The 24,469-nt window shown below is 47.8% G+C and overlaps 39 non-coding genes across 39 annotated transcripts; all 39 read left to right on the top strand.

Moving 5' to 3' along the window:
- The first annotated feature begins 223 nt into the window (after positions 1-223).
- On the top strand, positions 224-342 carry LOC140997371 (5S ribosomal RNA). Its single transcript, XR_012179316.1, has one exon. It is a non-coding gene; the product is annotated as a 5S ribosomal RNA (ribosomal RNA).
- A 506-nt stretch (positions 343-848) lies between these two features.
- Positions 849-967, top strand: LOC140997370 (5S ribosomal RNA). Its single transcript, XR_012179315.1, has one exon. It is a non-coding gene; the product is annotated as a 5S ribosomal RNA (ribosomal RNA).
- A 506-nt stretch (positions 968-1,473) lies between these two features.
- LOC140997369 (5S ribosomal RNA) lies at positions 1,474-1,592 on the top strand. The gene has a single exon (XR_012179314.1). It is a non-coding gene; the product is annotated as a 5S ribosomal RNA (ribosomal RNA).
- A 506-nt stretch (positions 1,593-2,098) lies between these two features.
- Positions 2,099-2,217, top strand: LOC140997368 (5S ribosomal RNA). Its single transcript, XR_012179313.1, has one exon. It is a non-coding gene; the product is annotated as a 5S ribosomal RNA (ribosomal RNA).
- A 506-nt stretch (positions 2,218-2,723) lies between these two features.
- Positions 2,724-2,842, top strand: LOC140996855 (5S ribosomal RNA). Its single transcript, XR_012178856.1, has one exon. It is a non-coding gene; the product is annotated as a 5S ribosomal RNA (ribosomal RNA).
- Positions 2,843-3,348: 506 nt separating this feature from the next.
- LOC140997367 (5S ribosomal RNA) lies at positions 3,349-3,467 on the top strand. The gene has a single exon (XR_012179312.1). It is a non-coding gene; the product is annotated as a 5S ribosomal RNA (ribosomal RNA).
- A 506-nt stretch (positions 3,468-3,973) lies between these two features.
- On the top strand, positions 3,974-4,092 carry LOC140997365 (5S ribosomal RNA). The gene has a single exon (XR_012179310.1). It is a non-coding gene; the product is annotated as a 5S ribosomal RNA (ribosomal RNA).
- A 506-nt stretch (positions 4,093-4,598) lies between these two features.
- LOC140997364 (5S ribosomal RNA) lies at positions 4,599-4,717 on the top strand. The gene has a single exon (XR_012179309.1). It is a non-coding gene; the product is annotated as a 5S ribosomal RNA (ribosomal RNA).
- Positions 4,718-5,223: 506 nt separating this feature from the next.
- Positions 5,224-5,342, top strand: LOC140996843 (5S ribosomal RNA). Its single transcript, XR_012178845.1, has one exon. It is a non-coding gene; the product is annotated as a 5S ribosomal RNA (ribosomal RNA).
- A 506-nt stretch (positions 5,343-5,848) lies between these two features.
- Positions 5,849-5,967, top strand: LOC140997362 (5S ribosomal RNA). Its single transcript, XR_012179308.1, has one exon. It is a non-coding gene; the product is annotated as a 5S ribosomal RNA (ribosomal RNA).
- A 506-nt stretch (positions 5,968-6,473) lies between these two features.
- On the top strand, positions 6,474-6,592 carry LOC140997361 (5S ribosomal RNA). Its single transcript, XR_012179307.1, has one exon. It is a non-coding gene; the product is annotated as a 5S ribosomal RNA (ribosomal RNA).
- Positions 6,593-7,098: 506 nt separating this feature from the next.
- LOC140996831 (5S ribosomal RNA) lies at positions 7,099-7,217 on the top strand. The gene has a single exon (XR_012178834.1). It is a non-coding gene; the product is annotated as a 5S ribosomal RNA (ribosomal RNA).
- Positions 7,218-7,723: 506 nt separating this feature from the next.
- Positions 7,724-7,842, top strand: LOC140997360 (5S ribosomal RNA). The gene has a single exon (XR_012179306.1). It is a non-coding gene; the product is annotated as a 5S ribosomal RNA (ribosomal RNA).
- Positions 7,843-8,348: 506 nt separating this feature from the next.
- LOC140997418 (5S ribosomal RNA) lies at positions 8,349-8,467 on the top strand. Its single transcript, XR_012179361.1, has one exon. It is a non-coding gene; the product is annotated as a 5S ribosomal RNA (ribosomal RNA).
- A 506-nt stretch (positions 8,468-8,973) lies between these two features.
- Positions 8,974-9,092, top strand: LOC140997407 (5S ribosomal RNA). Its single transcript, XR_012179350.1, has one exon. It is a non-coding gene; the product is annotated as a 5S ribosomal RNA (ribosomal RNA).
- Positions 9,093-9,598: 506 nt separating this feature from the next.
- On the top strand, positions 9,599-9,717 carry LOC140997358 (5S ribosomal RNA). The gene has a single exon (XR_012179304.1). It is a non-coding gene; the product is annotated as a 5S ribosomal RNA (ribosomal RNA).
- Positions 9,718-10,223: 506 nt separating this feature from the next.
- On the top strand, positions 10,224-10,342 carry LOC140997357 (5S ribosomal RNA). Its single transcript, XR_012179303.1, has one exon. It is a non-coding gene; the product is annotated as a 5S ribosomal RNA (ribosomal RNA).
- Positions 10,343-10,848: 506 nt separating this feature from the next.
- On the top strand, positions 10,849-10,967 carry LOC140997396 (5S ribosomal RNA). Its single transcript, XR_012179339.1, has one exon. It is a non-coding gene; the product is annotated as a 5S ribosomal RNA (ribosomal RNA).
- A 506-nt stretch (positions 10,968-11,473) lies between these two features.
- LOC140997384 (5S ribosomal RNA) lies at positions 11,474-11,592 on the top strand. Its single transcript, XR_012179328.1, has one exon. It is a non-coding gene; the product is annotated as a 5S ribosomal RNA (ribosomal RNA).
- Positions 11,593-12,098: 506 nt separating this feature from the next.
- LOC140997356 (5S ribosomal RNA) lies at positions 12,099-12,217 on the top strand. The gene has a single exon (XR_012179302.1). It is a non-coding gene; the product is annotated as a 5S ribosomal RNA (ribosomal RNA).
- Positions 12,218-12,723: 506 nt separating this feature from the next.
- Positions 12,724-12,842, top strand: LOC140997355 (5S ribosomal RNA). Its single transcript, XR_012179301.1, has one exon. It is a non-coding gene; the product is annotated as a 5S ribosomal RNA (ribosomal RNA).
- A 506-nt stretch (positions 12,843-13,348) lies between these two features.
- LOC140997354 (5S ribosomal RNA) lies at positions 13,349-13,467 on the top strand. The gene has a single exon (XR_012179300.1). It is a non-coding gene; the product is annotated as a 5S ribosomal RNA (ribosomal RNA).
- A 506-nt stretch (positions 13,468-13,973) lies between these two features.
- On the top strand, positions 13,974-14,092 carry LOC140997372 (5S ribosomal RNA). The gene has a single exon (XR_012179317.1). It is a non-coding gene; the product is annotated as a 5S ribosomal RNA (ribosomal RNA).
- Positions 14,093-14,598: 506 nt separating this feature from the next.
- LOC140997353 (5S ribosomal RNA) lies at positions 14,599-14,717 on the top strand. Its single transcript, XR_012179299.1, has one exon. It is a non-coding gene; the product is annotated as a 5S ribosomal RNA (ribosomal RNA).
- A 506-nt stretch (positions 14,718-15,223) lies between these two features.
- LOC140997352 (5S ribosomal RNA) lies at positions 15,224-15,342 on the top strand. Its single transcript, XR_012179298.1, has one exon. It is a non-coding gene; the product is annotated as a 5S ribosomal RNA (ribosomal RNA).
- Positions 15,343-15,848: 506 nt separating this feature from the next.
- Positions 15,849-15,967, top strand: LOC140997351 (5S ribosomal RNA). Its single transcript, XR_012179297.1, has one exon. It is a non-coding gene; the product is annotated as a 5S ribosomal RNA (ribosomal RNA).
- Positions 15,968-16,473: 506 nt separating this feature from the next.
- On the top strand, positions 16,474-16,592 carry LOC140996852 (5S ribosomal RNA). Its single transcript, XR_012178853.1, has one exon. It is a non-coding gene; the product is annotated as a 5S ribosomal RNA (ribosomal RNA).
- Positions 16,593-17,098: 506 nt separating this feature from the next.
- LOC140997350 (5S ribosomal RNA) lies at positions 17,099-17,217 on the top strand. The gene has a single exon (XR_012179296.1). It is a non-coding gene; the product is annotated as a 5S ribosomal RNA (ribosomal RNA).
- Positions 17,218-17,723: 506 nt separating this feature from the next.
- LOC140997359 (5S ribosomal RNA) lies at positions 17,724-17,842 on the top strand. The gene has a single exon (XR_012179305.1). It is a non-coding gene; the product is annotated as a 5S ribosomal RNA (ribosomal RNA).
- A 506-nt stretch (positions 17,843-18,348) lies between these two features.
- On the top strand, positions 18,349-18,467 carry LOC140997349 (5S ribosomal RNA). Its single transcript, XR_012179295.1, has one exon. It is a non-coding gene; the product is annotated as a 5S ribosomal RNA (ribosomal RNA).
- Positions 18,468-18,973: 506 nt separating this feature from the next.
- LOC140997348 (5S ribosomal RNA) lies at positions 18,974-19,092 on the top strand. Its single transcript, XR_012179294.1, has one exon. It is a non-coding gene; the product is annotated as a 5S ribosomal RNA (ribosomal RNA).
- Positions 19,093-19,598: 506 nt separating this feature from the next.
- Positions 19,599-19,717, top strand: LOC140997336 (5S ribosomal RNA). Its single transcript, XR_012179283.1, has one exon. It is a non-coding gene; the product is annotated as a 5S ribosomal RNA (ribosomal RNA).
- A 506-nt stretch (positions 19,718-20,223) lies between these two features.
- Positions 20,224-20,342, top strand: LOC140997346 (5S ribosomal RNA). Its single transcript, XR_012179293.1, has one exon. It is a non-coding gene; the product is annotated as a 5S ribosomal RNA (ribosomal RNA).
- A 506-nt stretch (positions 20,343-20,848) lies between these two features.
- LOC140997324 (5S ribosomal RNA) lies at positions 20,849-20,967 on the top strand. Its single transcript, XR_012179272.1, has one exon. It is a non-coding gene; the product is annotated as a 5S ribosomal RNA (ribosomal RNA).
- Positions 20,968-21,473: 506 nt separating this feature from the next.
- LOC140997312 (5S ribosomal RNA) lies at positions 21,474-21,592 on the top strand. Its single transcript, XR_012179261.1, has one exon. It is a non-coding gene; the product is annotated as a 5S ribosomal RNA (ribosomal RNA).
- Positions 21,593-22,098: 506 nt separating this feature from the next.
- Positions 22,099-22,217, top strand: LOC140997345 (5S ribosomal RNA). The gene has a single exon (XR_012179292.1). It is a non-coding gene; the product is annotated as a 5S ribosomal RNA (ribosomal RNA).
- A 506-nt stretch (positions 22,218-22,723) lies between these two features.
- Positions 22,724-22,842, top strand: LOC140997300 (5S ribosomal RNA). Its single transcript, XR_012179250.1, has one exon. It is a non-coding gene; the product is annotated as a 5S ribosomal RNA (ribosomal RNA).
- A 507-nt stretch (positions 22,843-23,349) lies between these two features.
- Positions 23,350-23,468, top strand: LOC140997289 (5S ribosomal RNA). The gene has a single exon (XR_012179239.1). It is a non-coding gene; the product is annotated as a 5S ribosomal RNA (ribosomal RNA).
- Positions 23,469-23,974: 506 nt separating this feature from the next.
- LOC140996828 (5S ribosomal RNA) lies at positions 23,975-24,094 on the top strand. Its single transcript, XR_012178831.1, has one exon. It is a non-coding gene; the product is annotated as a 5S ribosomal RNA (ribosomal RNA).
- The last annotated feature ends 375 nt before the right edge of the window (positions 24,095-24,469 follow it).

Raw genomic sequence — 24,469 nt, 5'->3', positions numbered from 1 at the left:
GATGTGTCAGTGCTTACCAATCCACTGACAGCTGTTTTCCATACAGCCAAAGCCTGGGAAATGTGAAAACAGGTGACGGCAGAGCTTGCTATGAAGGCTCATTTTTCATCCTGGTAACAGGATTTGCTTTATTTCTGGACGTACCCTACCTGCACTCCAAGGCAAAACAATGAAACGCCATCTGAGGGCATCTTTAAAAGGCCTTTTTCGGGGTGCACGTGTGGCTTACGGCCATACCACTCTGAACACGCCCGATCTCGTCCGATCTCGGAAGCTAAGCAGGGTCGGGCCTGGTTAGTACTTGGATGGGAGACCGCCTGGGAATACCAGGCGCTGTAAGCTTTTTGACTTCTCTCTACAGACACCAGGCGGCGCTGCAGCTTCTTCAGTGGAGACAGAGGGTTGAAAAAAACCAGCAGCCTGTCTCTGCTTTTCCGATCATGCAGGCTGTCTGTTAAGGTGGAGCAATGTAAATGGCTAGTCCTTCGCTTCCTGTCTCCACTTCATGCTGTTTTATGCTACTGCTTCATTCCATTTCAGAGGGAAATATGGTACATTTTCCTCCTCTAAACATGTAATTATTTGATCCAATCGAATGCATCAATGAAAACACTGCTGAGACAATGATGTGTCAGTGCTTACCAATCCACTGACAGCTGTTTTCCATACAGCCAAAGCCTGGGAAATGTGAAAACAGGTGACGGCAGAGCTTGCTATGAAGGCTCATTTTTCATCCTGGTAACAGGATTTGCTTTATTTCTGGACGTACCCTACCTGCACTCCAAGGCAAAACAATGAAACGCCATCTGAGGGCATCTTTAAAAGGCCTTTTTCGGGGTGCACGTGTGGCTTACGGCCATACCACTCTGAACACGCCCGATCTCGTCCGATCTCGGAAGCTAAGCAGGGTCGGGCCTGGTTAGTACTTGGATGGGAGACCGCCTGGGAATACCAGGCGCTGTAAGCTTTTTGACTTCTCTCTACAGACACCAGGCGGCGCTGCAACTTCTTCAGTGGAGACAGAGGGTTGAAAAAAACCAGCAGCCTGTCTCTGCTTTTCCGATCATGCAGGCTGTCTGTTAAGGTGGAGCAATGTAAATGGCTAGTCCTTCGCTTCCTGTCTCCACTTCATGCTGTTTTATGCTACTGCTTCATTCCATTTCAGAGGGAAATATGGTACATTTTCCTCCTCTAAACATGTAATTATTTGATCCAATCGAATGCATCAATGAAAACACTGCTGAGACAATGATGTGTCAGTGCTTACCAATCCACTGACAGCTGTTTTCCATACAGCCAAAGCCTGGGAAATGTGAAAACAGGTGACGGCAGAGCTTGCTATGAAGGCTCATTTTTCATCCTGGTAACAGGATTTGCTTTATTTCTGGACGTACCCTACCTGCACTCCAAGGCAAAACAATGAAACGCCATCTGAGGGCATCTTTAAAAGGCCTTTTTCGGGGTGCACGTGTGGCTTACGGCCATACCACTCTGAACACGCCCGATCTCGTCCGATCTCGGAAGCTAAGCAGGGTCGGGCCTGGTTAGTACTTGGATGGGAGACCGCCTGGGAATACCAGGCGCTGTAAGCTTTTTGACTTCTCTCTACAGACACCAGGCGGCGCTGCAGCTTCTTCAGTGGAGACAGAGGGTTGAAAAAAACCAGCAGCCTGTCTCTGCTTTTCCGATCATGCAGGCTGTCTGTTAAGGTGGAGCAATGTAAATGGCTAGTCCTTCGCTTCCTGTCTCCACTTCATGCTGTTTTATGCTACTGCTTCATTCCATTTCAGAGGGAAATATGGTACATTTTCCTCCTCTAAACATGTAATTATTTGATCCAATCGAATGCATCAATGAAAACACTGCTGAGACAATGATGTGTCAGTGCTTACCAATCCACTGACAGCTGTTTTCCATACAGCCAAAGCCTGGGAAATGTGAAAACAGGTGACGGCAGAGCTTGCTATGAAGGCTCATTTTTCATCCTGGTAACAGGATTTGCTTTATTTCTGGACGTACCCTACCTGCACTCCAAGGCAAAACAATGAAACGCCATCTGAGGGCATCTTTAAAAGGCCTTTTTCGGGGTGCACGTGTGGCTTACGGCCATACCACTCTGAACACGCCCGATCTCGTCCGATCTCGGAAGCTAAGCAGGGTCGGGCCTGGTTAGTACTTGGATGGGAGACCGCCTGGGAATACCAGGCGCTGTAAGCTTTTTGACTTCTCTCTACAGACACCAGGCGGCGCTGCAGCTTCTTCAGTGGAGACAGAGGGTTGAAAAAAACCAGCAGCCTGTCTCTGCTTTTCCGATCATGCAGGCTGTCTGTTAAGGTGGAGCAATGTAAATGGCTAGTCCTTCGCTTCCTGTCTCCACTTCATGCTGTTTTATGCTACTGCTTCATTCCATTTCAGAGGGAAATATGGTACATTTTCCTCCTCTAAACATGTAATTATTTGATCCAATCGAATGCATCAATGAAAACACTGCTGAGACAATGATGTGTCAGTGCTTACCAATCCACTGACAGCTGTTTTCCATACAGCCAAAGCCTGGGAAATGTGAAAACAGGTGACGGCAGAGCTTGCTATGAAGGCTCATTTTTCATCCTGGTAACAGGATTTGCTTTATTTCTGGACGTACCCTACCTGCACTCCAAGGCAAAACAATGAAACGCCATCTGAGGGCATCTTTAAAAGGCCTTTTTCGGGGTGCACGTGTGGCTTACGGCCATACCACTCTGAACACGCCCGATCTCGTCCGATCTCGGAAGCTAAGCAGGGTCGGGCCTGGTTAGTACTTGGATGGGAGACCGCCTGGGAATACCAGGTGCTGTAAGCTTTTTGACTTCTCTCTACAGACACCAGGCGGCGCTGCAGCTTCTTCAGTGGAGACAGAGGGTTGAAAAAAACCAGCAGCCTGTCTCTGCTTTTCCGATCATGCAGGCTGTCTGTTAAGGTGGAGCAATGTAAATGGCTAGTCCTTCGCTTCCTGTCTCCACTTCATGCTGTTTTATGCTACTGCTTCATTCCATTTCAGAGGGAAATATGGTACATTTTCCTCCTCTAAACATGTAATTATTTGATCCAATCGAATGCATCAATGAAAACACTGCTGAGACAATGATGTGTCAGTGCTTACCAATCCACTGACAGCTGTTTTCCATACAGCCAAAGCCTGGGAAATGTGAAAACAGGTGACGGCAGAGCTTGCTATGAAGGCTCATTTTTCATCCTGGTAACAGGATTTGCTTTATTTCTGGACGTACCCTACCTGCACTCCAAGGCAAAACAATGAAACGCCATCTGAGGGCATCTTTAAAAGGCCTTTTTCGGGGTGCACGTGTGGCTTACGGCCATACCACTCTGAACACGCCCGATCTCGTCCGATCTCGGAAGCTAAGCAGGGTCGGGCCTGGTTAGTACTTGGATGGGAGACCGCCTGGGAATACCAGGCGCTGTAAGCTTTTTGACTTCTCTCTACAGACACCAGGCGGCGCTGCAGCTTCTTCAGTGGAGACAGAGGGTTGAAAAAAACCAGCAGCCTGTCTCTGCTTTTCCGATCATGCAGGCTGTCTGTTAAGGTGGAGCAATGTAAATGGCTAGTCCTTCGCTTCCTGTCTCCACTTCATGCTGTTTTATGCTACTGCTTCATTCCATTTCAGAGGGAAATATGGTACATTTTCCTCCTCTAAACATGTAATTATTTGATCCAATCGAATGCATCAATGAAAACACTGCTGAGACAATGATGTGTCAGTGCTTACCAATCCACTGACAGCTGTTTTCCATACAGCCAAAGCCTGGGAAATGTGAAAACAGGTGACGGCAGAGCTTGCTATGAAGGCTCATTTTTCATCCTGTTAACAGGATTTGCTTTATTTCTGGACGTACCCTACCTGCACTCCAAGGCAAAACAATGAAACGCCATCTGAGGGCATCTTTAAAAGGCCTTTTTCGGGGTGCACGTGTGGCTTACGGCCATACCACTCTGAACACGCCCGATCTCGTCCGATCTCGGAAGCTAAGCAGGGTCGGGCCTGGTTAGTACTTGGATGGGAGACCGCCTGGGAATACCAGGCGCTGTAAGCTTTTTGACTTCTCTCTACAGACACCAGGCGGCGCTGCAGCTTCTTCAGTGGAGACAGAGGGTTGAAAAAAACCAGCAGCCTGTCTCTGCTTTTCCGATCATGCAGGCTGTCTGTTAAGGTGGAGCAATGTAAATGGCTAGTCCTTCGCTTCCTGTCTCCACTTCATGCTGTTTTATGCTACTGCTTCATTCCATTTCAGAGGGAAATATGGTACATTTTCCTCCTCTAAACATGTAATTATTTGATCCAATCGAATGCATCAATGAAAACACTGCTGAGACAATGATGTGTCAGTGCTTACCAATCCACTGACAGCTGTTTTCCATACAGCCAAAGCCTGGGAAATCTGAAAACAGGTGACGGCAGAGCTTGCTATGAAGGCTCATTTTTCATCCTGGTAACAGGATTTGCTTTATTTCTGGACGTACCCTACCTGCACTCCAAGGCAAAACAATGAAACGCCATCTGAGGGCATCTTTAAAAGGCCTTTTTCGGGGTGCACGTGTGGCTTACGGCCATACCACTCTGAACACGCCCGATCTCGTCCGATCTCGGAAGCTAAGCAGGGTCGGGCCTGGTTAGTACTTGGATGGGAGACCGCCTGGGAATACCAGGCGCTGTAAGCTTTTTGACTTCTCTCTACAGACACCAGGCGGCGCTGCAGCTTCTTCAGTGGAGACAGAGGGTTGAAAAAAACCAGCAGCCTGTCTCTGCTTTTCCGATCATGCAGGCTGTCTGTTAAGGTGGAGCAATGTAAATGGCTAGTCCTTCGCTTCCTGTCTCCACTTCATGCTGTTTTATGCTACTGCTTCATTCCATTTCAGAGGGAAATATGGTACATTTTCCTCCTCTAAACATGTAATTATTTGATCCAATCGAATGCATCAATGAAAACACTGCTGAGACAATGATGTGTCAGTGCTTACCAATCCACTGACAGCTGTTTTCCATACAGCCAAAGCCTGGGAAATGTGAAAACAGGTGACGGCAGAGCTTGCTATGAAGGCTCATTTTTCATCCTGGTAACAGGATTTGCTTTATTTCTGGACGTACCCTACCTGCACTCCAAGGCAAAACAATGAAACGCCATCTGAGGGCATCTTTAAAAGGCCTTTTTCGGGGTGCACGTGTGGCTTACGGCCATACCACTCTGAACACGCCCGATCTCGTCCGATCTCGGAAGCTAAGCAGGGTCGGGCCTGGTTAGTACTTGGATGGGAGACCGCCTGGGAATACCAGGTGCTGTAAGCTTTTTGACTTCTCTCTACAGACACCAGGCGGCGCTGCAGCTTCTTCAGTGGAGACAGAGGGTTGAAAAAAACCAGCAGCCTGTCTCTGCTTTTCCGATCATGCAGGCTGTCTGTTAAGGTGGAGCAATGTAAATGGCTAGTCCTTCGCTTCCTGTCTCCACTTCATGCTGTTTTATGCTACTGCTTCATTCCATTTCAGAGGGAAATATGGTACATTTTCCTCCTCTAAACATGTAATTATTTGATCCAATCGAATGCATCAATGAAAACACTGCTGAGACAATGATGTGTCAGTGCTTACCAATCCACTGACAGCTGTTTTCCATACAGCCAAAGCCTGGGAAATGTGAAAACAGGTGACGGCAGAGCTTGCTATGAAGGCTCATTTTTCATCCTGGTAACAGGATTTGCTTTATTTCTGGACGTACCCTACCTGCACTCCAAGGCAAAACAATGAAACGCCATCTGAGGGCATCTTTAAAAGGCCTTTTTCGGGGTGCACGTGTGGCTTACGGCCATACCACTCTGAACACGCCCGATCTCGTCCGATCTCGGAAGCTAAGCAGGGTCGGGCCTGGTTAGTACTTGGATGGGAGACCGCCTGGGAATACCAGGCGCTGTAAGCTTTTTGACTTCTCTCTACAGACACCAGGCGGCGCTGCAGCTTCTTCAGTGGAGACAGAGGGTTGAAAAAAACCAGCAGCCTGTCTCTGCTTTTCCGATCATGCAGGCTGTCTGTTAAGGTGGAGCAATGTAAATGGCTAGTCCTTCGCTTCCTGTCTCCACTTCATGCTGTTTTATGCTACTGCTTCATTCCATTTCAGAGGGAAATATGGTACATTTTCCTCCTCTAAACATGTAATTATTTGATCCAATCGAATGCATCAATGAAAACACTGCTGAGACAATGATGTGTCAGTGCTTACCAATCCACTGACAGCTGTTTTCCATACAGCCAAAGCCTGGGAAATGTGAAAACAGGTGACGGCAGAGCTTGCTATGAAGGCTCATTTTTCATCCTGGTAACAGGATTTGCTTTATTTCTGGACGTACCCTACCTGCACTCCAAGGCAAAACAATGAAACGCCATCTGAGGGCATCTTTAAAAGGCCTTTTTCGGGGTGCACGTGTGGCTTACGGCCATACCACTCTGAACACGCCCGATCTCGTCCGATCTCGGAAGCTAAGCAGGGTCGGGCCTGGTTAGTACTTGGATGGGAGACCGCCTGGGAATACCAGGCGCTGTAAGCTTTTTGACTTCTCTCTACAGACACCAGGCGGCGCTGCAGCTTCTTCAGTGGAGACAGAGGGTTGAAAAAAACCAGCAGCCTGTCTCTGCTTTTCCGATCATGCAGGCTGTCTGTTAAGGTGGAGCAATGTAAATGGCTAGTCCTTCGCTTCCTGTCTCCACTTCATGCTGTTTTATGCTACTGCTTCATTCCATTTCAGAGGGAAATATGGTACATTTTCCTCCTCTAAACATGTAATTATTTGATCCAATCGAATGCATCAATGAAAACACTGCTGAGACAATGATGTGTCAGTGCTTACCAATCCACTGACAGCTGTTTTCCATACAGCCAAAGCCTGGGAAATGTGAAAACAGGTGACGGCAGAGCTTGCTATGAAGGCTCATTTTTCATCCTGGTAACAGGATTTGCTTTATTTCTGGACGTACCCTACCTGCACTCCAAGGCAAAACAATGAAACGCCATCTGAGGGCATCTTTAAAAGGCCTTTTTCGGGGTGCACGTGTGGCTTACGGCCATACCACTCTGAACACGCCCGATCTCGTCCGATCTCGGAAGCTAAGCAGGGTCGGGCCTGGTTAGTACTTGGATGGGAGACCGCCTGGGAATACCAGGTGCTGTAAGCTTTTTGACTTCTCTCTACAGACACCAGGCGGCGCTGCAGCTTCTTCAGTGGAGACAGAGGGTTGAAAAAAACCAGCAGCCTGTCTCTGCTTTTCCGATCATGCAGGCTGTCTGTTAAGGTGGAGCAATGTAAATGGCTAGTCCTTCGCTTCCTGTCTCCACTTCATGCTGTTTTATGCTACTGCTTCATTCCATTTCAGAGGGAAATATGGTACATTTTCCTCCTCTAAACATGTAATTATTTGATCCAATCGAATGCATCAATGAAAACACTGCTGAGACAATGATGTGTCAGTGCTTACCAATCCACTGACAGCTGTTTTCCATACAGCCAAAGCCTGGGAAATGTGAAAACAGGTGACGGCAGAGCTTGCTATGAAGGCTCATTTTTCATCCTGGTAACAGGATTTGCTTTATTTCTGGACGTACCCTACCTGCACTCCAAGGCAAAACAATGAAACGCCATCTGAGGGCATCTTTAAAAGGCCTTTTTCGGGGTGCACGTGTGGCTTACGGCCATACCACTCTGAACACGCCCGATCTCGTCCGATCTCGGAAGCTAAGCAGGGTCGGGCCTGGTTAGTACTTGGATGGGAGACCGCCTGGGAATACCAGGCGCTGTAAGCTTTTTGACTTCTCTCTACAGACACCAGGCGGCGCTGCAGCTTCTTCAGTGGAGACAGAGGGTTGAAAAAAACCAGCAGCCTGTCTCTGCTTTTCCGATCATGCAGGCTGTCTGTTAAGGTGGAGCAATGTAAATGGCTAGTCCTTCGCTTCCTGTCTCCACTTCATGCTGTTTTATGCTACTGCTTCATTCCATTTCAGAGGGAAATATGGTACATTTTCCTCCTCTAAACATGTAATTATTTGATCCAATCGAATGCATCAATGAAAACACTGCTGAGACAATGATGTGTCAGTGCTTACCAATCCACTGACAGCTGTTTTCCATACAGCCAAAGCCTGGGAAATGTGAAAACAGGTGACGGCAGAGCTTGCTATGAAGGCTCATTTTTCATCCTGGTAACAGGATTTGCTTTATTTCTGGACGTACCCTACCTGCACTCCAAGGCAAAACAATGAAACGCCATCTGAGGGCATCTTTAAAAGGCCTTTTTCGGGGTGCACGTGTGGCTTACGGCCATACCACTCTGAACACGCCCGATCTCGTCCGATCTCGGAAGCTAAGCAGGGTCGGGCCTGGTTAGTACTTGGATGGGAGACCGCCTGGGAATACCAGGTGCTGTAAGCTTTTTGACTTCTCTCTACAGACACCAGGCGGCGCTGCAGCTTCTTCAGTGGAGACAGAGGGTTGAAAAAAACCAGCAGCCTGTCTCTGCTTTTCCGATCATGCAGGCTGTCTGTTAAGGTGGAGCAATGTAAATGGCTAGTCCTTCGCTTCCTGTCTCCACTTCATGCTGTTTTATGCTACTGCTTCATTCCATTTCAGAGGGAAATATGGTACATTTTCCTCCTCTAAACATGTAATTATTTGATCCAATCGAATGCATCAATGAAAACACTGCTGAGACAATGATGTGTCAGTGCTTACCAATCCACTGACAGCTGTTTTCCATACAGCCAAAGCCTGGGAAATGTGAAAACAGGTGACGGCAGAGCTTGCTATGAAGGCTCATTTTTCATCCTGGTAACAGGATTTGCTTTATTTCTGGACGTACCCTACCTGCACTCCAAGGCAAAACAATGAAACGCCATCTGAGGGCATCTTTAAAAGGCCTTTTTCGGGGTGCACGTGTGGCTTACGGCCATACCACTCTGAACACGCCCGATCTCGTCCGATCTCGGAAGCTAAGCAGGGTCGGGCCTGGTTAGTACTTGGATGGGAGACCGCCTGGGAATACCAGGTGCTGTAAGCTTTTTGACTTCTCTCTACAGACACCAGGCGGCGCTGCAGCTTCTTCAGTGGAGACAGAGGGTTGAAAAAAACCAGCAGCCTGTCTCTGCTTTTCCGATCATGCAGGCTGTCTGTTAAGGTGGAGCAATGTAAATGGCTAGTCCTTCGCTTCCTGTCTCCACTTCATGCTGTTTTATGCTACTGCTTCATTCCATTTCAGAGGGAAATATGGTACATTTTCCTCCTCTAAACATGTAATTATTTGATCCAATCGAATGCATCAATGAAAACACTGCTGAGACAATGATGTGTCAGTGCTTACCAATCCACTGACAGCTGTTTTCCATACAGCCAAAGCCTGGGAAATGTGAAAACAGGTGACGGCAGAGCTTGCTATGAAGGCTCATTTTTCATCCTGGTAACAGGATTTGCTTTATTTCTGGACGTACCCTACCTGCACTCCAAGGCAAAACAATGAAACGCCATCTGAGGGCATCTTTAAAAGGCCTTTTTCGGGGTGCACGTGTGGCTTACGGCCATACCACTCTGAACACGCCCGATCTCGTCCGATCTCGGAAGCTAAGCAGGGTCGGGCCTGGTTAGTACTTGGATGGGAGACCGCCTGGGAATACCAGGCGCTGTAAGCTTTTTGACTTCTCTCTACAGACACCAGGCGGCGCTGCAGCTTCTTCAGTGGAGACAGAGGGTTGAAAAAAACCAGCAGCCTGTCTCTGCTTTTCCGATCATGCAGGCTGTCTGTTAAGGTGGAGCAATGTAAATGGCTAGTCCTTCGCTTCCTGTCTCCACTTCATGCTGTTTTATGCTACTGCTTCATTCCATTTCAGAGGGAAATATGGTACATTTTCCTCCTCTAAACATGTAATTATTTGATCCAATCGAATGCATCAATGAAAACACTGCTGAGACAATGATGTGTCAGTGCTTACCAATCCACTGACAGCTGTTTTCCATACAGCCAAAGCCTGGGAAATGTGAAAACAGGTGACGGCAGAGCTTGCTATGAAGGCTCATTTTTCATCCTGTTAACAGGATTTGCTTTATTTCTGGACGTACCCTACCTGCACTCCAAGGCAAAACAATGAAACGCCATCTGAGGGCATCTTTAAAAGGCCTTTTTCGGGGTGCACGTGTGGCTTACGGCCATACCACTCTGAACACGCCCGATCTCGTCCGATCTCGGAAGCTAAGCAGGGTCGGGCCTGGTTAGTACTTGGATGGGAGACCGCCTGGGAATACCAGGCGCTGTAAGCTTTTTGACTTCTCTCTACAGACACCAGGCGGCGCTGCAGCTTCTTCAGTGGAGACAGAGGGTTGAAAAAAACCAGCAGCCTGTCTCTGCTTTTCCGATCATGCAGGCTGTCTGTTAAGGTGGAGCAATGTAAATGGCTAGTCCTTCGCTTCCTGTCTCCACTTCATGCTGTTTTATGCTACTGCTTCATTCCATTTCAGAGGGAAATATGGTACATTTTCCTCCTCTAAACATGTAATTATTTGATCCAATCGAATGCATCAATGAAAACACTGCTGAGACAATGATGTGTCAGTGCTTACCAATCCACTGACAGCTGTTTTCCATACAGCCAAAGCCTGGGAAATCTGAAAACAGGTGACGGCAGAGCTTGCTATGAAGGCTCATTTTTCATCCTGGTAACAGGATTTGCTTTATTTCTGGACGTACCCTACCTGCACTCCAAGGCAAAACAATGAAACGCCATCTGAGGGCATCTTTAAAAGGCCTTTTTCGGGGTGCACGTGTGGCTTACGGCCATACCACTCTGAACACGCCCGATCTCGTCCGATCTCGGAAGCTAAGCAGGGTCGGGCCTGGTTAGTACTTGGATGGGAGACCGCCTGGGAATACCAGGTGCTGTAAGCTTTTTGACTTCTCTCTACAGACACCAGGCGGCGCTGCAGCTTCTTCAGTGGAGACAGAGGGTTGAAAAAAACCAGCAGCCTGTCTCTGCTTTTCCGATCATGCAGGCTGTCTGTTAAGGTGGAGCAATGTAAATGGCTAGTCCTTCGCTTCCTGTCTCCACTTCATGCTGTTTTATGCTACTGCTTCATTCCATTTCAGAGGGAAATATGGTACATTTTCCTCCTCTAAACATGTAATTATTTGATCCAATCGAATGCATCAATGAAAACACTGCTGAGACAATGATGTGTCAGTGCTTACCAATCCACTGACAGCTGTTTTCCATACAGCCAAAGCCTGGGAAATGTGAAAACAGGTGACGGCAGAGCTTGCTATGAAGGCTCATTTTTCATCCTGGTAACAGGATTTGCTTTATTTCTGGACGTACCCTACCTGCACTCCAAGGCAAAACAATGAAACGCCATCTGAGGGCATCTTTAAAAGGCCTTTTTCGGGGTGCACGTGTGGCTTACGGCCATACCACTCTGAACACGCCCGATCTCGTCCGATCTCGGAAGCTAAGCAGGGTCGGGCCTGGTTAGTACTTGGATGGGAGACCGCCTGGGAATACCAGGTGCTGTAAGCTTTTTGACTTCTCTCTACAGACACCAGGCGGCGCTGCAGCTTCTTCAGTGGAGACAGAGGGTTGAAAAAAACCAGCAGCCTGTCTCTGCTTTTCCGATCATGCAGGCTGTCTGTTAAGGTGGAGCAATGTAAATGGCTAGTCCTTCGCTTCCTGTCTCCACTTCATGCTGTTTTATGCTACTGCTTCATTCCATTTCAGAGGGAAATATGGTACATTTTCCTCCTCTAAACATGTAATTATTTGATCCAATCGAATGCATCAATGAAAACACTGCTGAGACAATGATGTGTCAGTGCTTACCAATCCACTGACAGCTGTTTTCCATACAGCCAAAGCCTGGGAAATGTGAAAACAGGTGACGGCAGAGCTTGCTATGAAGGCTCATTTTTCATCCTGGTAACAGGATTTGCTTTATTTCTGGACGTACCCTACCTGCACTCCAAGGCAAAACAATGAAACGCCATCTGAGGGCATCTTTAAAAGGCCTTTTTCGGGGTGCACGTGTGGCTTACGGCCATACCACTCTGAACACGCCCGATCTCGTCCGATCTCGGAAGCTAAGCAGGGTCGGGCCTGGTTAGTACTTGGATGGGAGACCGCCTGGGAATACCAGGCGCTGTAAGCTTTTTGACTTCTCTCTACAGACACCAGGCGGCGCTGCAGCTTCTTCAGTGGAGACAGAGGGTTGAAAAAAACCAGCAGCCTGTCTCTGCTTTTCCGATCATGCAGGCTGTCTGTTAAGGTGGAGCAATGTAAATGGCTAGTCCTTCGCTTCCTGTCTCCACTTCATGCTGTTTTATGCTACTGCTTCATTCCATTTCAGAGGGAAATATGGTACATTTTCCTCCTCTAAACATGTAATTATTTGATCCAATCGAATGCATCAATGAAAACACTGCTGAGACAATGATGTGTCAGTGCTTACCAATCCACTGACAGCTGTTTTCCATACAGCCAAAGCCTGGGAAATGTGAAAACAGGTGACGGCAGAGCTTGCTATGAAGGCTCATTTTTCATCCTGGTAACAGGATTTGCTTTATTTCTGGACGTACCCTACCTGCACTCCAAGGCAAAACAATGAAACGCCATCTGAGGGCATCTTTAAAAGGCCTTTTTCGGGGTGCACGTGTGGCTTACGGCCATACCACTCTGAACACGCCCGATCTCGTCCGATCTCGGAAGCTAAGCAGGGTCGGGCCTGGTTAGTACTTGGATGGGAGACCGCCTGGGAATACCAGGCGCTGTAAGCTTTTTGACTTCTCTCTACAGACACCAGGCGGCGCTGCAGCTTCTTCAGTGGAGACAGAGGGTTGAAAAAAACCAGCAGCCTGTCTCTGCTTTTCCGATCATGCAGGCTGTCTGTTAAGGTGGAGCAATGTAAATGGCTAGTCCTTCGCTTCCTGTCTCCACTTCATGCTGTTTTATGCTACTGCTTCATTCCATTTCAGAGGGAAATATGGTACATTTTCCTCCTCTAAACATGTAATTATTTGATCCAATCGAATGCATCAATGAAAACACTGCTGAGACAATGATGTGTCAGTGCTTACCAATCCACTGACAGCTGTTTTCCATACAGCCAAAGCCTGGGAAATGTGAAAACAGGTGACGGCAGAGCTTGCTATGAAGGCTCATTTTTCATCCTGGTAACAGGATTTGCTTTATTTCTGGACGTACCCTACCTGCACTCCAAGGCAAAACAATGAAACGCCATCTGAGGGCATTTTTAAAAGGCCTTTTTCGGGGTGCACGTGTGGCTTACGGCCATACCACTCTGAACACGCCCGATCTCGTCCGATCTCGGAAGCTAAGCAGGGTCGGGCCTGGTTAGTACTTGGATGGGAGACCGCCTGGGAATACCAGGCGCTGTAAGCTTTTTGACTTCTCTCTACAGACACCAGGCGGCGCTGCAGCTTCTTCAGTGGAGACAGAGGGTTGAAAAAAACCAGCAGCCTGTCTCTGCTTTTCCGATCATGCAGGCTGTCTGTTAAGGTGGAGCAATGTAAATGGCTAGTCCTTCGCTTCCTGTCTCCACTTCATGCTGTTTTATGCTACTGCTTCATTCCATTTCAGAGGGAAATATGGTACATTTTCCTCCTCTAAACATGTAATTATTTGATCCAATCGAATGCATCAATGAAAACACTGCTGAGACAATGATGTGTCAGTGCTTACCAATCCACTGACAGCTGTTTTCCATACAGCCAAAGCCTGGGAAATGTGAAAACAGGTGACGGCAGAGCTTGCTATGAAGGCTCATTTTTCATCCTGGTAACAGGATTTGCTTTATTTCTGGACGTACCCTACCTGCACTCCAAGGCAAAACAATGAAACGCCATCTGAGGGCATCTTTAAAAGGCCTTTTTCGGGGTGCACGTGTGGCTTACGGCCATACCACTCTGAACACGCCCGATCTCGTCCGATCTCGGAAGCTAAGCAGGGTCGGGCCTGGTTAGTACTTGGATGGGAGACCGCCTGGGAATACCAGGTGCTGTAAGCTTTTTGACTTCTCTCTACAGACACCAGGCGGCGCTGCAGCTTCTTCAGTGGAGACAGAGGGTTGAAAAAAACCAGCAGCCTGTCTCTGCTTTTCCGATCATGCAGGCTGTCTGTTAAGGTGGAGCAATGTAAATGGCTAGTCCTTCGCTTCCTGTCTCCACTTCATGCTGTTTTATGCTACTGCTTCATTCCATTTCAGAGGGAAATATGGTACATTTTCCTCCTCTAAACATGTAATTATTTGATCCAATCGAATGCATCAATGAAAACACTGCTGAGACAATGATGTGTCAGTGCTTACCAATCCACTGACAGCTGTTTTCCATACAGCCAAAGCCTGGGAAATGTGAAAACAGGTGACGGCAGAGCTTGCTATGAAGGCTCATTTTTCATCCTGGTAACAGGATTTGCTTTATTTCTGGACGTACCCTACCTGCACTCCAAGGCAAAACAATGAAACGCCATCTGAGGGCATCTTTAAAAGGCCTTTTTCGGGGTGCACGTGTGGCTTACGGCCATACCACTCTGAACACGCCCGATCTCGTCCGATCTCGGAAGCTAAGCAGGGTCGGGCCTGGTTAGTACTTGGATGGGAGACCGCCTGGGAATACCAGGCGCTGTAAGCTTTTTGACTTCTCTCTACAGACACCAGGCGGCGCTGCAGCTTCTTCAGTGGAGACAGAGGGTTGAAAAAAACCAGCAGCCTGTCTCTGCTTTTCCGATCATGCAGGCTGTCTGTTAAGGTGGAGCAATGTAAATGGCTAGTCCTTCGCTTCCTGTCTCCACTTCATGCTGTTTTATGCTACTGCTTCATTCCATTTCAGAGGGAAATATGGTACATTTTCCTCCTCTAAACATGTAATTATTTGATCCAATCGAATGCATCAATGAAAACACTGCTGAGACAATGATGTGTCAGTGCTTACCAATCCACTGACAGCTGTTTTCCATACAGCCAAAGCCTGGGAAATGTGAAAACAGGTGACGGCAGAGCTTGCTATGAAGGCTCATTTTTCATCCTGGTAACAGGATTTGCTTTATTTCTGGACGTACCCTACCTGCACTCCAAGGCAAAACAATGAAACGCCATCTGAGGGCATCTTTAAAAGGCCTTTTTCGGGGTGCACGTGTGGCTTACGGCCATACCACTCTGAACACGCCCGATCTCGTCCGATCTCGGAAGCTAAGCAGGGTCGGGCCTGGTTAGTACTTGGATGGGAGACCGCCTGGGAATACCAGGCGCTGTAAGCTTTTTGACTTCTCTCTACAGACACCAGGCGGCGCTGCAGCTTCTTCAGTGGAGACAGAGGGTTGAAAAAAACCAGCAGCCTGTCTCTGCTTTTCCGATCATGCAGGCTGTCTGTTAAGGTGGAGCAATGTAAATGGCTAGTCCTTCGCTTCCTGTCTCCACTTCATGCTGTTTTATGCTACTGCTTCATTCCATTTCAGAGGGAAATATGGTACATTTTCCTCCTCTAAACATGTAATTATTTGATCCAATCGAATGCATCAATGAAAACACTGCTGAGACAATGATGTGTCAGTGCTTACCAATCCACTGACAGCTGTTTTCCATACAGCCAAAGCCTGGGAAATGTGAAAACAGGTGACGGCAGAGCTTGCTATGAAGGCTCATTTTTCATCCTGGTAACAGGATTTGCTTTATTTCTGGACGTACCCTACCTGCACTCCAAGGCAAAACAATGAAACGCCATCTGAGGGCATCTTTAAAAGGCCTTTTTCGGGGTGCACGTGTGGCTTACGGCCATACCACTCTGAACACGCCCGATCTCGTCCGATCTCGGAAGCTAAGCAGGGTCGGGCCTGGTTAGTACTTGGATGGGAGACCGCCTGGGAATACCAGGCGCTGTAAGCTTTTTGACTTCTCTCTACAGACACCAGGCGGCGCTGCAGCTTCTTCAGTGGAGACAGAGGGTTGAAAAAAACCAGCAGCCTGTCTCTGCTTTTCCGATCATGCAGGCTGTCTGTTAAGGTGGAGCAATGTAAATGGCTAGTCCTTCGCTTCCTGTCTCCACTTCATGCTGTTTTATGCTACTGCTTCATTCCATTTCAGAGGGAAATATGGTACATTTTCCTCCTCTAAACATGTAATTATTTGATCCAATCGAATGCATCAATGAAAACACTGCTGAGACAATGATGTGTCAGTGCTTACCAATCCACTGACAGCTGTTTTCCATACAGCCAAAGCCTGGGAAATGTGAAAACAGGTGACGGCAGAGCTTGCTATGAAGGCTCATTTTTCATCCTGGTAACAGGATTTGCTTTATTTCTGGACGTACCCTACCTGCACTCCAAGGCAAAACAATGAAACGCCATCTGAGGGCATCTTTAAAAGGCCTTTTTCGGGGTGCACGTGTGGCTTACGGCCATACCACTCTGAACACGCCCGATCTCGTCCGATCTCGGAAGCTAAGCAGGGTCTGGCCTGGTTAGTACTTGGATGGGAGACCGCCTGGGAATACCAGGCGCTGTAAGCTTTTTGACTTCTCTGTACAGACACCAGGCGGCGCTGCAGCTTCTTCAGTGGAGACAGAGGGTTGAAAAAAACCAGCAGCCTGTCTCTGCTTTTCCGATCATGCAGGCTGTCTGTTAAGGTGGAGCAATGTAAATGGCTAGTCCTTCGCTTCCTGTCTCCACTTCATGCTGTTTTATGCTACTGCTTCATTCCATTTCAGAGGGAAATATGGTACATTTTCCTCCTCTAAACATGTAATTATTTGATCCAATCGAATGCATCAATGAAAACACTGCTGAGACAATGATGTGTCAGTGCTTACCAATCCACTGACAGCTGTTTTCCATACAGCCAAAGCCTGGGAAATGTGAAAACAGGTGACGGCAGAGCTTGCTATGAAGGCTCATTTTTCATCCTGGTAACAGGATTTGCTTTATTTCTGGACGTACCCTACCTGCACTCCAAGGCAAAACAATGAAACGCCATCTGAGGGCATCTTTAAAAGGCCTTTTTCGGGGTGCACGTGTGGCTTACGGCCATACCACTCTGAACACGCCCGATCTCGTCCGATCTCGGAAGCTAAGCAGGGTCGGGCCTGGTTAGTACTTGGATGGGAGACCGCCTGGGAATACCAGGCGCTGTAAGCTTTTTGACTTCTCTCTACAGACACCAGGCGGCGCTGCAGCTTCTTCAGTGGAGACAGAGGGTTGAAAAAAACCAGCAGCCTGTCTCTGCTTTTCCGATCATGCAGGCTGTCTGTTAAGGTGGAGCAATGTAAATGGCTAGTCCTTCGCTTCCTGTCTCCACTTCATGCTGTTTTATGCTACTGCTTCATTCCATTTCAGAGGGAAATATGGTACATTTTCCTCCTCTAAACATGTAATTATTTGATCCAATCGAATGCATCAATGAAAACACTGCTGAGACAATGATGTGTCAGTGCTTACCAATCCACTGACAGCTGTTTTCCATACAGCCAAAGCCTGGGAAATGTGAAAACAGGTGACGGCAGAGCTTGCTATGAAGGCTCATTTTTCATCCTGGTAACAGGATTTGCTTTATTTCTGGACGTACCCTACCTGCACTCCAAGGCAAAACAATGAAACGCCATCTGAGGGCATCTTTAAAAGGCCTTTTTCGGGGTGCACGTGTGGCTTACGGCCATACCACTCTGAACACGCCCGATCTCGTCCGATCTCGGAAGCTAAGCAGGGTCGGGCCTGGTTAGTACTTGGATGGGAGACCGCCTGGGAATACCAGGTGCTGTAAGCTTTTTGACTTCTCTCTACAGACACCAGGCGGCGCTGCAGCTTCTTCAGTGGAGACAGAGGGTTGAAAAAAACCAGCAGCCTGTCTCTGCTTTTCCGATCATGCAGGCTGTCTGTTAAGGTGGAGCAATGTAAATGGCTAGTCCTTCGCTTCCTGTCTCCACTTCATGCTGTTTTATGCTACTGCTTCATTCCATTTCAGAGGGAAATATGGTACATTTTCCTCCTCTAAACATGTAATTATTTGATCCAATCGAATGCATCAATGAAAACACTGCTGAGACAATGATGTGTCAGTGCTTACCAATCCACTGACAGCTGTTTTCCATACAGCCAAAGCCTGGGAAATGTGAAAACAGGTGACGGCAGAGCTTGCTATGAAGGCTCATTTTTCATCCTGGTAACAGGATTTGCTTTATTTCTGGACGTACCCTACCTGCACTCCAAGGCAAAACAATGAAACGCCATCTGAGGGCATCTTTAAAAGGCCTTTTTCGGGGTGCACGTGTGGCTTACGGCCATACCACTCTGAACACGCCCGATCTCGTCCGATCTCGGAAGCTAAGCAGGGTCGGGCCTGGTTAGTACTTGGATGGGAGACCGCCTGGGAATACCAGGCGCTGTAAGCTTTTTGACTTCTCTCTACAGACACCAGGCGGCGCTGCAGCTTCTTCAGTGGAGACAGAGGGTTGAAAAAAACCAGCAGCCTGTCTCTGCTTTTCCGATCATGCAGGCTGTCTGTTAAGGTGGAGCAATGTAAATGGCTAGTCCTTCGCTTCCTGTCTCCACTTCATGCTGTTTTATGCTACTGCTTCATTCCATTTCAGAGGGAAATATGGTACATTTTCCTCCTCTAAACATGTAATTATTTGATCCAATCGAATGCATCAATGAAAACACTGCTGAGACAATGATGTGTCAGTGCTTACCAATCCACTGACAGCTGTTTTCCATACAGCCAAAGCCTGGGAAATGTGAAAACAGGTGACGGCAGAGCTTGCTATGAAGGCTCATTTTTCATCCTGGTAACAGGATTTGCTTTATTTCTGGACGTACCCTACCTGCACTCCAAGGCAAAACAATGAAACGCCATCTGAGGGCATCTTTAAAAGGCCTTTTTCGGGGTGCACGTGTGGCTTACGGCCATACCACTCTGAACACGCCCGATCTCGTCCGATCTCGGAAGCTAAGCAGGGTCGGGCCTGGTTAGTACTTGGATGGGAGACCGCCTGGGAATACCAGGTGCTGTAAGCTTTTTGACTTCTCTCTACAGACACCAGGCGGCGCTGCAGCTTCTTCAGTGGAGACAGAGGGTTGAAAAAAACCAGCAGCCTGTCTCTGCTTTTCCGATCATGCAGGCTGTCTGTTAAGGTGGAGCAATGTAAATGGCTAGTCCTTCGCTTCCTGTCTCCACTTCATGCTGTTTTATGCTACTGCTTCATTCCATTTCAGAGGGAAATATGGTACATTTTCCTCCTCTAAACATGTAATTATTTGATCCAATCGAATGCATCAATGAAAACACTGCTGAGACAATGATGTGTCAGTGCTTACCAATCCACTGACAGCTGTTTTCCATACAGCCAAAGCCTGGGAAATGTGAAAACAGGTGACGGCAGAGCTTGCTATGAAGGCTCATTTTTCATCCTGGTAACAGGATTTGCTTTATTTCTGGACGTACCCTACCTGCACTCCAAGGCAAAACAATGAAACGCCATCTGAGGGCATCTTTAAAAGGCCTTTTTCGGGGTGCACGTGTGGCTTACGGCCATACCACTCTGAACACGCCCGATCTCGTCCGATCTCGGAAGCTAAGCAGGGTCGGGCCTGGTTAGTACTTGGATGGGAGACCGCCTGGGAATACCAGGTGCTGTAAGCTTTTTGACTTCTCTCTACAGACACCAGGCGGCGCTGCAGCTTCTTCAGTGGAGACAGAGGGTTGAAAAAAACCAGCAGCCTGTCTCTGCTTTTCCGATCATGCAGGCTGTCTGTTAAGGTGGAGCAATGTAAATGGCTAGTCCTTCGCTTCCTGTCTCCACTTCATGCTGTTTTATGCTACTGCTTCATTCCATTTCAGAGGGAAATATGGTACATTTTCCTCCTCTAAACATGTAATTATTTGATCCAATCGAATGCATCAATGAAAACACTGCTGAGACAATGATGTGTCAGTGCTTACCAATCCACTGACAGCTGTTTTCCATACAGCCAAAGCCTGGGAAATGTGAAAACAGGTGACGGCAGAGCTTGCTATGAAGGCTCATTTTTCATCCTGGTAACAGGATTTGCTTTATTTCTGGACGTACCCTACCTGCACTCCAAGGCAAAACAATGAAACGCCATCTGAGGGCATCTTTAAAAGGCCTTTTTCGGGGTGCACGTGTGGCTTACGGCCATACCACTCTGAACACGCCCGATCTCGTCCGATCTCGGAAGCTAAGCAGGGTCGGGCCTGGTTAGTACTTGGATGGGAGACCGCCTGGGAATACCAGGCGCTGTAAGCTTTTTCACTTCTCTCTACAGACACCAGGCGGCGCTGCAGCTTCTTCAGTGGAGACAGAGGGTTGAAAAAAACCAGCAGCCTGTCTCTGCTTTTCCGATCATGCAGGCTGTCTGTTAAGGTGGAGCAATGTAAATGGCTAGTCCTTCGCTTCCTGTCTCCACTTCATGCTGTTTTATGCTACTGCTTCATTCCATTTCAGAGGGAAATATGGTACATTTTCCTCCTCTAAACATGTAATTATTTGATCCAATCGAATGCATCAATGAAAACACTGCTGAGACAATGATGTGTCAGTGCTTACCAATCCACTGACAGCTGTTTTCCATACAGCCAAAGCCTGGGAAATGTGAAAACAGGTGACGGCAGAGCTTGCTATGAAGGCTCATTTTTCATCCTGGTAACAGGATTTGCTTTATTTCTGGACGTACCCTACCTGCACTCCAAGGCAAAACAATGAAACGCCATCTGAGGGCATCTTTAAAAGGCCTTTTTCGGGGTGCACGTGTGGCTTACGGCCATACCACTCTGAACACGCCCGATCTCGTCCGATCTCGGAAGCTAAGCAGGGTCGGGCCTGGTTAGTACTTGGATGGGAGACCGCCTGGGAATACCAGGTGCTGTAAGCTTTTTGACTTCTCTCTACAGACACCAGGCGGTGCTGCAGCTTCTTCAGTGGAGACAGAGGGTTGAAAAAAACCAGCAGCCTGTCTCTGCTTTTCCGATCATGCAGGCTGTCTGTTAAGGTGGAGCAATGTAAATGGCTAGTCCTTCGCTTCCTGTCTCCACTTCATGCTGTTTTATGCTACTGCTTCATTCCATTTCAGAGGGAAATATGGTACATTTTCCTCCTCTAAACATGTAATTATTTGATCCAATCGAATGCATCAATGAAAACACTGCTGAGACAATGATGTGTCAGTGCTTACCAATCCACTGACAGCTGTTTTCCATACAGCCAAAGCCTGGGAAATGTGAAAACAGGTGACGGCAGAGCTTGCTATGAAGGCTCATTTTTCATCCTGGTAACAGGATTTGCTTTATTTCTGGACGTACCCTACCTGCACTCCAAGGCAAAACAATGAAACGCCATCTGAGGGCATCTTTAAAAGGCCTTTTTCGGGGTGCACGTGTGGCTTACGGCCATACCACTCTGAACACGCCCGATCTCGTCCGATCTCGGAAGCTAAGCAGGGTCGGGCCTGGTTAGTACTTGGATGGGAGACCGCCTGGGAATACCAGGTGCTGTAAGCTTTTTCACTTCTCTCTACAGACACCAGGCGGCGCTGCAGCTTCTTCAGTGGAGACAGAGGGTTGAAAAAAACCAGCAGCCTGTCTCTGCTTTTCCGATCATGCAGGCTGTCTGTTAAGGTGGAGCAATGTAAATGGCTAGTCCTTCGCTTCCTGTCTCCACTTCATGCTGTTTTATGCTACTGCTTCATTCCATTTCAGAGGGAAATATGGTACATTTTCCTCCTCTAAACATGTAATTATTTGATCCAATCGAATGCATCAATGAAAACACTGCTGAGACAATGATGTGTCAGTGCTTACCAATCCACTGACAGCTGTTTTCCATACAGCCAAAGCCTGGGAAATGTGAAAACAGGTGACGGCAGAGCTTGCTATGAAGGCTCATTTTTCATCCTGGTAACAGGATTTGCTTTATTTCTGGACGTACCCTACCTGCACTCCAAGGCAAAACAATGAAACGCCATCTGAGGGCATCTTTAAAAGGCCTTTTTCGGGGTGCACGTGTGGCTTACGGCCATACCACTCTGAACACGCCCGATCTCGTCCGATCTCGGAAGCTAAGCAGGGTCGGGCCTGGTTAGTACTTGGATGGGAGACCGCCTGGGAATACCAGGCGCTGTAAGCTTTTTGACTTCTCTCTACAGACACCAGGCGGCGCTGCAGCTTCTTCAGTGGAGACAGAGGGTTGAAAAAAACCAGCAGCCTGTCTCTGCTTTTCCGATCATGCAGGCTGTCTGTTAAGGTGGAGCAATGTAAATGGCTAGTCCTTCGCTTCCTGTCTCCACTTCATGCTGTTTTATGCTACTGCTTCATTCCATTTCAGAGGGAAATATGGTACATTTTCCTCCTCTAAACATGTAATTATTTGATCCAATCGAATGCATCAATGAAAACACTGCTGAGACAATGATGTGTCAGTGCTTACCAATCCACTGACAGCTGTTTTCCATACAGCCAAAGCCTGGGAAATGTGAAAACAGGTGACGGCAGAGCTTGCTATGAAGGCTCATTTTTCATCCTGGTAACAGGATTTGCTTTATTTCTGGACGTACCCTACCTGCACTCCAAGGCAAAACAATGAAACGCCATCTGAGGGCATCTTTAAAAGGCCTTTTTCGGGGTGCACGTGTGGCTTACGGCCATACCACTCTGAACACGCCCGATCTCGTCCGATCTCGGAAGCTAAGCAGGGTCGGGCCTGGTTAGTACTTGGATGGGAGACCGCCTGGGAATACCAGGTGCTGTAAGCTTTTTGACTTCTCTCTACAGACACCAGGCGGCGCTGCAGCTTCTTCAGTGGAGACAGAGGGTTGAAAAAAACCAGCAAGCCTGTCCTCTGCTTTTCCGATCATGCAGGCTGTCTGTTAAGGTGGAGCAATGTAAATGGCTAGTCCTTCGCTTCCTGTCTCCACTTCATGCTGTTTTATGCTACTGCTTCATCCATTTCAGAGGGAAATATGGTACATTTTCCTCCTCTAAACATGTAATTATTTGATCCAATCGAATGCATCAATGAAAACACTGCTGAGACAATGATGTGTCAGTGCTTACCAATCCACTGACAGCTGTTTTCCATACAGCCAAAGCCTGGGAAATGTGAAAACAGGTGACGGCAGAGCTTGCTATGAAGGCTCATTTTTCATCCTGGTAACAGGATTTGCTTTATTTCTGGACGTACCCTACCTGCACTCCAAGGCAAAACACTGAAACGCCATCTGAGGGCATCTTCAAAAGGCCTTTTTCGGGGTGCACGTGTGGCTTACGGCCATACCACTCTGAACACGCCCGATCTCGTCCGATCTCGGAAGCTAAGCAGGGTCGGGCCTGGTTAGTACTTGGATGGGAGACCGCCTGGGAATACCAGGTGCTGTAAGCTTTTTGACTTCTCTCTACAGACACCAGGCGGCGCTGCAGCTTCTTCAGTGGAGACAGAGGGTTGAAAAAAACCAGCAGCCTGTCTCTGCTTTTCCGATCATGCAGGCTGTCTGTTAAGGTGGAGCAATGTAAATGGCTAGTCCTTCGCTTCCTGTCTCCACTTCATGCTGTTTTATGCTACTGCTTCATTCCATTTCAGAGGGAAATATGGTACATTTTCCTCCTCTAAACATGTAATTATTTGATCCAATCGAATGCATCAATGAAAACACTGCTGAGACAATGATGTGTCAGTGCTTACCAATCCACTGACAGCTGTTTTCCATACAGCCAAAGCCTGGGAAATGTGAAAACAGGTGACGGCAGAGCTTGCTATGAAGGCTCATTTTTCATCCTGGTAACAGGATTTGCTTTATTTCTGGACGTACCCTACCTGCACTCCAAGGCAAAACAATGAAACGCCATCTGAGGGCATCTTTAAAAGGCCTTTTTCGGGGTGCACGTGTGGCTTACGGGCCATACCACTCTGAACACGCCCGATCTCGTCCGATCTCGGAAGCTAAGCAGGGTCGGGCCTGGTTAGTACTTGGATGGGAGACCGCCTGGGAATACCAGGTGCTGTAAGCTTTTTCACTTCTCTCTACAGACACCAGGCGGCGCTGCAGCTTCTTCAGTGGAGACAGAGGGTTGAAAAAAACCAGCAGCCTGTCTCTGCTTTTCCGATCATGCAGGCTGTCTGTTAAGGTGGAGCAATGTAAATGGCTAGTCCTTCGCTTCCTGTCTCCACTTCATGCTGTTTTATGCTACTGCTTCATTCCATTTCAGAGGGAAATATGGTACATTTTCCTCCTCTAAACATGTAATTATTTGATCCAATCGAATGCATCAATGAAAACACTGCTGAGACAATGATGTGTCAGTGCTTACCAATCCACTGACAGCTGTTTTCCATACAGCCAAAGCCTGGGAAATGTGAAAACAGGTGACGGCAGAGCTTGCTAT

Source organism: Pagrus major, chromosome 5 (genome assembly GCF_040436345.1).
Source record: "Pagrus major chromosome 5, Pma_NU_1.0".
In the NCBI taxonomy this organism is placed as follows: domain Eukaryota; kingdom Metazoa; phylum Chordata; class Actinopteri; order Spariformes; family Sparidae; genus Pagrus; species Pagrus major.
The sequence above is the reverse complement of the archived record's forward strand: the minus strand, read 5'-3'. Positions and strand labels throughout refer to the sequence as shown.